Source organism: Eucyclogobius newberryi, unplaced genomic scaffold (genome assembly GCF_026437365.1).
Source record: "Eucyclogobius newberryi isolate DKJ021-1_F unplaced genomic scaffold, fEucNew1.0.hap1 SCAF_416, whole genome shotgun sequence".
In the NCBI taxonomy this organism is placed as follows: Eukaryota; Metazoa; Chordata; class Actinopteri; order Gobiiformes; family Gobiidae; genus Eucyclogobius; species Eucyclogobius newberryi.
This window is the reverse complement of record NW_027316075.1, coordinates 21,295-31,786: the sequence shown is the minus strand read 5'-3', so window position 1 is coordinate 31,786 and position 10,492 is coordinate 21,295.

Below are 10,492 nucleotides of genomic sequence, written 5' to 3'. Positions count from 1 at the left end.
TTTTCAGGGTTTAAACACTTTTGTACGTTCTAAAGTCGTAAAGTGCTTTATGCTTCTGTTATTGGCCTGATTTAAACTGCCATTTAAGACTCAAAATGACTCAACAATAAAACGTTGTTCAAAGTCGTGTTGATGTTTGTTTTCTGCCTGTTCAAATCTGTTCAAAGTTTGTAGATAAATGTGTGACTTATCAAAGCCTAAAAGGTAAAGTTCATTAGAATTAGAAAAAGGATTATTGTCAATGAACAAAATTCAAACATAGGAACTTGTCCTGATGATCGATGCAACATAAAAAACAAAACAAGGAAGAATAAATAGCTACCAGATGTAAATAAGTTTAAAATGAAAAAGATGCGCAACAATTCCTTAAATGTATTTTTATGAAGGTTATTTTGTTTATGATCAAATCTAGTAAATATTCATTGTGTAAAAATAAGATTGTTTTTTTAATTGTATTAAATACATTCGATGTTGTAAAAAAATCAATGTCAAACATGTTTTAATTCGATGTAAAAAAAAAACTACAATGCAGAGTAACGGAAACGATTGTGTTTTTATTTATTTTTTTGCATCAAATTTATTTTTAACATCGAATTTATTTTTTTACACATTAAACATTTTTATTTTTTATCATATTTATATACAATATTTTTACTAGATACAAAAAAAAAGATTAAATGTAAAAAATGTTCGATGTAAAAAACAAATTCGTTATAAAAACACAAAATAACCTTCATATATCGTATCATATATCAAAAACGGCGGGGAAAAGTAGGCGGAAGTAACGAAGGATTAGCGACAGTAAAACTATTTCAGGCTCAGCGGTTCTAACGCGCGTGGATATAATTCACTCAACACCGAGTTTGAGGATTTTCTGTTACGAATAAATTGAGTTTTGAGCCGTTTTTCTCGTAATAAGTCACGAGTTCCGGTGAAGTCCATAGTAAAGCAGGAAGTGAAGACCGGATGTCTCAGATGTGTATTTTGGTCGCAGCGAATCACACGCTCCGAATGTGCAGAGCCGAGACGAGTGCTTAGGGACCGTCATCAAATAGCAAAATGAAAAGTTTTATTTGCAAATTTTCTGTTTTATTTTGAAAAATTGTTTAAAAAGTGTTTCAAAAGTTAATTTGTTAAGATTTTTTTTTTTAAAATAGAATGTTTACAAATACATTTTAAATAAATAATCGTGTTATATCAATGGAAAATATTGATTGTTAGTCACTTTCGTGTTTTGCTCTGCAATTATCAAATTGCTAAACAAATTTGGAACAATTAACGGATTGTTTGCAGCTGCTGCACAAGTGAAAATCCTTCATCTGAACCCTGGGAAGTGACATCGCACCATTGACACTCAATCAGGAAGTGACATCACACCAGGGACACTCATACAGGAAGTGACATCACACCAGGGACACTCATACAGGAAGTGACATCAAACCAGGGACACTCATACAGGAAGTGACATCACACCAGGGACACTCATACAGGAAATGACATCACACCAGGGACCCTCATACGGGAAGTGACATCACACCAGGGACAGGAAGTGACATCACACCAGGGACACTCATACAGGAAGTGACATCACAGCAGGGACACTCAATCAGGAAGTGACATCACACCAGGGACACTCATACAGGAAGTGACATCACAGCAGGGACACTCAATCAGGAAGTGACATCACACCAGGGACTCTCATACGGGAAATTACATCACACGTGGGACAGGAAGTGACATCACACCAGGGACAGGAAGTGACATCACACCAGGAACACTCATACAGGAAGTGACATCACACCATTGACAATCAATCAGGAAGTGATATCACACCAGGGACACTCATAGAGGAAGTGACATCACACCAGGGACAGGAAGTGACATCACACCAGGGACAGGAAGTGACATCACACCAGGGACACTCATACAGGAAGTGACATCACAGCAGGGACACTCAATCAGGAAGTGACATCACACCAGGGACACTCATACAGGAAGTGACATCACACCAGGGACCCTCATACGGGAAATGACATCACACCAGGGACAGGAAGTGACATCACACCAGGGACAGGAAGTGACATCACACCAGGAACACTCATACAGGAAGTGACATCACACCATTGACAATCAATCAGGAAGTGATATCACACCAGGGACACTCATAGAGGAAGTGACATCACACCAGGGACCCTCATACGGGAAGTGACATCACACCAGGGACAGGAAGTGACATCACACCAGGGATACTCATACAGGAAGTGACATCACAGCAGGGACACTCAATCAGGAAGTGACATCACACCAGGGACACTCATACAGGAAGTGACATCACACCAGGGACCCTCATACGGGAAATGACATCACACCAGGGACAGGAAGTGACATCTAACCAGGGACAGGAAGTGACATCACACCAGGAACACTCATACAGGAAGTGACATCACACCATTGACAATCAATCAGGAAGCGTTATCACACCAGGGACACTCATAGAGGAAGTGACATCACACCAGGGATACTCATACAGGAAGTGACATCACACCAGGGACACTCATGCAGGAAGTGACATCACAGCAGGGACACTCATACAGGAAGTGACCACACCAGGGACAGGAAGTGACATCACACCATTGACAATCATACAGGGAGTGACATCACAGCAGGGACACTCTTGCAGGAAGTGACATCACACCAGGGACCCTCATACGGGAAGTGACATCACACCAGGGACACTCATACAGGAAGTGACATCACAGCAGGGACACTCATATAGGAAATGACATCACACCAGGGACACTCATACAGGAAGTGACATCACATCAGGGACACTCATACAGGAAGTGACATCACAGCAGGGACACTCATGCAGGAAGTGACATCACACCAGGGACACTCATACAGGAAGTGAAATCACAGCAGGAACCCTCATACAGGAAGTGACATCACACCAGGGACACTCATGCAGGAAGTGACATCACACCAGGGACCCTCATACGGGAAGTGACATCACACCGGGGACACTCATACAGGAAGTGACATCACAGCAGGGACACTCATATAGGAAGTGACATCACACCAGGGACACTCATACAGGAAGTGACATCACATCAGGGACACTCATACAGGAAGTGACATCACATCAGGGACACTCATACAGGAAGTGACATCACAGCAGGGACACTCATGCAGGAAGTGACATCACACCAGGGACCCTCATACGGGAAGTGACATCACACCAGGGACACTCATTCTTTCTTCTGTATCTACCTCTGTATCTACCTGCATTGAACCAATGAAATTTCCCCATGTGGGACAATAAAGGAATATCTTATCTTAACAGGGACACTCATAGAGGAAATGACATCACACCAGGGACACTCATACAGGAAGTGACATCACAGCAGGGACACTCATGCAGGAAGTGACATCACAGCAGGGACACTCATACAGGAAGTGACATCACAGCAGGGACACTCATACAGGAAGTGACATCACACCAGGGACACTCATACAGGAAGTGACATCAGACCTGGGACACTCATACAGGACGTGATATCACAACAGGGACAGGAAGTGACATCACACCAGGGACACTCATACAGGAAGTGACATCACAGCAGGTACACTCGTACAGGAAGTGACATCACACCAGGGATACTCATACAGGAAGTGACATCACACCAGGGACACTCGGACAGGAAGTGACATCACACCAGGGACACTCATACAGGAAGTGACATCACACCAGGGACGCTCATACAGGAAGTGACATCACAGCAGGGACACTCAATCAGGAAGTGACATCACACCAGGGACACTCATACAGGAAGTGACATCACAGCAGGGACACTCAATCAGGAAGTGACATCACACCAGGGACACTCATACAGGAAGTGACATCACACCAGGGACAGGAAGTGACATCACACCAGGGACAGGAAGTGACATCACACCAGGGACACTCATACAAGAAGTGACATCACACCAGGGACCCTCATACGGGAAGTGACATCACACCAGGGACAGGAAGTGACATCACACCAGGGACAGGAAGTGACATCACACCAGGAACACTCATACAGGAAGTGACATCACACCATTGACAATCATTCAGGAAGTGATATCACACCAGGGACACTCATACAGGAAGTGACCACACCAGGGACAGGAAGTGACATCACACCATTGACAATCATACAGGAAGTGACATCACAGCAGGGACACTCATATAAGAAGTGACATCACAACAGGGACACTCATAGAGGAAGTGACATCACACCAGGGACACTCATACAGGAAGTGACATCACAGCAGGGACACTCATACAGGAAGTGACATCACAGCAGGGACACTCATGCAGGAAGTGACATCACAGCAGGGACACTCATACAGGAAGTGACATCACACCAGGGACACTCATACAGGAAGTGACATCACACCTGGGACACTCAAACAGGAAGTGACATCACACCAGGAACACTCATACAGGAAGTGACATCACACCAGGAACACTCATTCCAGTCAAAGTTTATGCAGAATTTACACAAAGAAACAACTTTTTTGACTCTAAACATTAAATGAACAAAATAAAGTTTAATTTACAAAAGATCATCTCATTTATGAATAATTTGCATAATACTCTTCTTTTGTACATTAAACTTTATTTTGTTCATTTAATGTTTACATACAATATATATTACAACTTACATACAAATGTCTCACAGTAGTATTCACAGTATTCAAAGTACTTAGTGTTCACAGTATTCACAGCATTCACAGTATTCACAGTACTCACAGTATTCACAGTATTCACAGTATTCACAGTACTCACAGTACTCACAGTGTTCACAGTATTCACAGTACTCACAGTATTCACAGTATTCACAGTATTCACAGTACTCACAGTACTCACAGTATTCACAGTACTCACAGTATTCACAGTATTCACAGTATTCACAGTACTCACAGTACTCACAGTATTCACAGTACTTACAGTATTCACAGTATTCACAGTACTCACAGTATTCACAGTATTCACAGTACTCACAGTACTTACAGTATTCACAGTACTCACAGTACTCACAGTATTCACAGTACTTACAGTATTCACAGTATTCACAGTATTCACAGTATTCACAGTACTCACAGTACTCACAGTATTCACAGTACTTACAGTATTCACAGTATTCACAGTACTTACAGTACTCACAGTATTCACAGTATTCACAGTACTTACAGTATTCACAGTACTTACAGTATTCACAGTAAGTGACATCACAGCAGGGACACTCATGCAGGAAGTGACATCACAGCAGGGACCCTCATGCAGGAAGTGACATCACACCAGGGACACTCATACGGGAAGTGACATCACACCAGGGACACTCATACAGGAAGTGACATCACACCAGGGACCCTCATACGGGAAGTGACATCACACCAGGGACACTCATACAGGAAGTGACATCACAGCAGGGACACTCATGCAGGAAGTGACATCACAGCAGGGACACTCATACAGGAAGTGACATCACAGCAGGGACACTCATACAGGAAGTGACATCACACCAGGGACCCTCATACGGGAAGTGACATCACACCAGGGACACTCATGCAGGAAGTGACATCACACCAGGGACCCTCATACGGGAAGTGACATCACAACAGGGACACTCATACAGGAAGTGACATCACAGCAGGGACACTCATGCAGGAAGTGACATCACAGCAGGGACACTCATACAGGAAGTGACATCACAGCAGGGACACTCATACAGGAAGTGACATCACACCAGGGACACTCATACAGGAAGTGACATCACATCAGGGACACTCATACAGGAAGTGACATCACAGCAGGGACACTCATGCAGGAAGTGACATCACACCAGGGACACTCATACAGGAAGTGACATCACAGCAGGAACCCTCATACAGGAAGTGACATCACACCAGGGACACTCATGCAGGAAGTGACATCACACCAGGGACCCTCATACGGGAAGTGACATCACACCGGGGACACTCATACAGGAAGTGACATCACAGCAGGGACACTCATATAGGAAGTGACATCACACCAGGGACACTCATACAGGAAGTGACATCACAGCAGGGACACTCATACAGAAAGTGACATCACATCAGGGACACTCATACAGGAAGTGACATCACAGCAGGGACACTCATGCAGGAAGTGACATCACACCAGGGACCCTCATACGGGAAGTGACATCACACCAGGGACACTCATTCTTTCTTCTGTATCTACCTCTGTATCTACCTGCATTGAACCAATGAAATTTCCCCATGTGGGACAATAAAGGAATATCTTATCTTAACAGGGACACTCATGCAGGAAGTGACATCACACCAGGGACCCTCATAGAGGAAATGACATCACACCAGGGACACTCATACAGGAAGTGACATCACAGCAGGGACACTCATGCAGGAAGTGACATCACAGCAGGGACACTCATACAGGAAGTGACATCACAGCAGGGACACTCATACAGGAAGTGACATCACACCAGGGACACTCATACAGGAAGTGACATCAGACCTGGGACACTCATACAGGACGTGATATCACAACAGGGACAGGAAGTGACATCACACCAGGGACACTCATACAGGAAGTGACATCACAGCAGGTACACTCGTACAGGAAGTGACATCACACCAGGGATACTCATACAGGAAGTGACATCACACCAGGGACACTCGGACAGGAAGTGACATCACACCAGGGACACTCATACAGGAAGTGACATCACACCAGGGACGCTCATACAGGAAGTGACATCACAGCAGGGACACTCAATCAGGAAGTGACATCACACCAGGGACACTCATACAGGAAGTGACATCACAGCAGGGACACTCAATCAGGAAGTGACATCACACCAAGGACACTCATACAGGAAGTGACATCACACCAGGGACTCTCATACGGGAAATTACATCACACCAGGGACAGGAAGTGACACCACACCAGGGACAGGAAGTGACATCACACCAGGGACACTCATACAAAAAGTGACATCACACCAGGGACCCTCATACGGGAAGTGACATCACACCAGGGACAGGAAGTGACATCACACCAGGGACAGGAAGTGACATCACACCAGGAACACTCATACAGGAAGTGACATCACACCATTGACAATCATTCAGGAAGTGATATCACACCAGGGACACTCATAGAGGAAGTGACATCACACCAGGGACACTCATGCAGGAAGTGACATCACAGCAGGGACACTCATACAGGAAGTGACCACACCAGGGACAGGAAGTGACATCACACCATTGACAATCATACAGGAAGTGACATCACAGCAGGGACACTCATATAAGAAGTGACATCACAACAGGGACACTCATAGAGGAAGTGACATCACACCAGGGACACTCATACAGGAAGTGACATCACAGCAGGGACACTCATACAGGAAGTGACATCACAGCAGGGACACTCATGCAGGAAGTGACATCACAGCAGGGACACTCATACAGGAAGTGACATCACACCAGGGACACTCATACAGGAAGTGACATCACACCTGGGACACTCAAACAGGAAGTGACATCACACCAGGAACACTCATACAGGAAGTGACATCACACCAGGAACACTCATTCCAGTCAAAGTTTATGCAGAATTTACACAAAGAAACAACTTTTTTGACTCTAAACATTAAATGAACAAAATAAAGTTTAATTTACAAAAAGATCATCTCATTTATGAATAATTTGCATAATACTCTTCTTTTGTACATTAAACTTTATTTTGTTCATTTAATGTTTACATACAATATATATTACAACTTACATACAAATGTCTCACAGTAGTATTCACAGTATTCAAAGTACTTAGTGTTCACAGTATTCACAGTATTCACAGTATTCACAGTACTCACAGTATTCACAGTATTCACAGTATTCACAGTACTCACAGTACTCACAGTATTCACAGTATTCACAGTACTCACAGTATTCACAGTATTCACAGTATTCACAGTACTCACAGTACTCACAGTATTCACAGTACTCACAGTATTCACAGTATTCACAGTATTCACAGTACTCACAGTACTCACAGTATTCACAGTACTTACAGTATTCACAGTATTCACAGTACTCACAGTATTCACAGTATTCACAGTACTCACAGTACTTACAGTATTCACAGTACTCACAGTACTCACAGTATTCACAGTACTTACAGTATTCACAGTATTCACAGTATTCACAGTACTCACAGTACTCACAGTATTCACAGTACTTACAGTATTCACAGTATTCACAGTACTCACAGTATTCACAGTATTCACAGTACTTACAGTACTCACAGTATTCACAGTATTCACAGTACTTACAGTATTCACAGTACTTACAGTATTCACAGTAAGTGACATCACACCATTGACAATCATACAGGAAGTGAAATCACAGCAGGGACCCTCATACGGGAAGTGACATCACACCAGGGACACTCATACAGGAAGTGACATCACAGCAGGGACACTCATATAGGAAGTGACATCACACCAGGGACACTCATACAGGAAGTGACATCACATCAGGGACACTCATACAGGAAGTGACATCACAGCAGGGACACTCATGCAGGAAGTGACATCACACCAGGGACACTCATACAGGAAGTGACATCACAGCAGGAACCCTCATACAGGAAGTGACATCACACCAGGGACACTCATGCAGGAAGTGACATCACACCAGGGACCCTCATACGGGAAGTGACATCACACCAGGGACACTCATACAGGAAGTGACATCACAGCAGGGACACTCATATAGGAAGTGACATCACACCAGGGACACTCATACAGGAAGTGACATCACAGCAGGGACACTCATACAGGAAGTGACATCACATCAGGGACACTCATACAGGAAGTGACATCACAGCAGGGACACTCATACAGGAAGTGACATCACAGCAGGGACACTCATACAGGAAGTGACATCACACCAGGGACACTCATACAGGAAGTGACATCAGACCTGGGACACTCATACAGGACGTGATATCACAACAGGGACAGGAAGTGACATCACACCAGGGACACTCATACAGGAAGTGACATCACAGCAGGTACACTCGTACAGGAAGTGACATCACACCAGGGATACTCATACAGGAAGTGACATAACACCAGGGACACTCGGACAGGAAGTGACATCACACCAAGGACACTCATACAGGAAGTGACATCACACCAGGGACGCTAATACAGGAAGTGACATCACAGCAGGGACACTCAATCAGGAAGTGACATCACACCAGGGACACTCATACAGGAAGTGACATCACAGCAGGGACACACAATCAGGAAGTGACATCACACCAGGGACACTCATACAGGAATTGACATCACACCAGGGACTCTCATACGGGAAATTACATCACACCAGGGACAGGAAGTGACATCACACCAGGGACAGGAAGTGACATCACACCAGGGACACTCATACAAGAAGTGACATCACACCAGGGACCCTCATACGGGAAGTGACATCACACCAGGGACAGGAAGTGACATCACACCAGGGACAGGAAGTGACATCACACCAGGAACACTCATACAGGAAGTGACATCACACCATTGACAATCATTCAGGAAGTGATATCACACCAGGGACACTCATAGAGGAAGTGACATCACAGCAGGGACACTCATACAGGAAGTGACCACACCAGGGACAGGAAGTGACATCACACCATTGACAATCATACAGGAAGTGACATCACAGCAGGGACACTCATATAAGAAGTGACATCACAACAGGGACACTCATAGAGGAAGTGACATCACACCAGGGACACTCATACAGGAAGTGACATCACACCAGGGACACTCATGCAGGAAGTGACATCACACCAGGGACCCTCATACGGGAAGTGACATCACACCGGGGACACTCATACAGGAAGTGACATCACAGCAGGGACACTCATATAGGAAGTGACATCACACCAGGGACACTCATACAGGAAGTGACATCACATCAGGGACACTCATACAGGAAGTGACATCACATCAGGGACACTCATGCAGGAAGTGACATCACACCAGGGACCCTCATACGGGAAGTGACATCACACCAGGGACACTCATTCTTTCTTCTGTATCTACCTCTGTATCTACCTGCATTGAACCAATGAAATTTCCCCATGTGGGACAATAAAGGAATATCTTATCTTAACAGGGACACTCATGCAGGAAGTGACATCACACCAGGGACACTCATACAGGAAGTGACATCACAGCAGGGACACTCATGCAGGAAGTGACATCACAGCAGGGACACTCATACAGGAAGTGACATCACAGCAGGGACACTCATACAGGAAGTGACATCACACCAGGGACACTCATACAGGAAGTGACATCAGACCTGGGACACTCATACAGGACGTGATATCACAACAGGGACAGGAAGTGACATCACA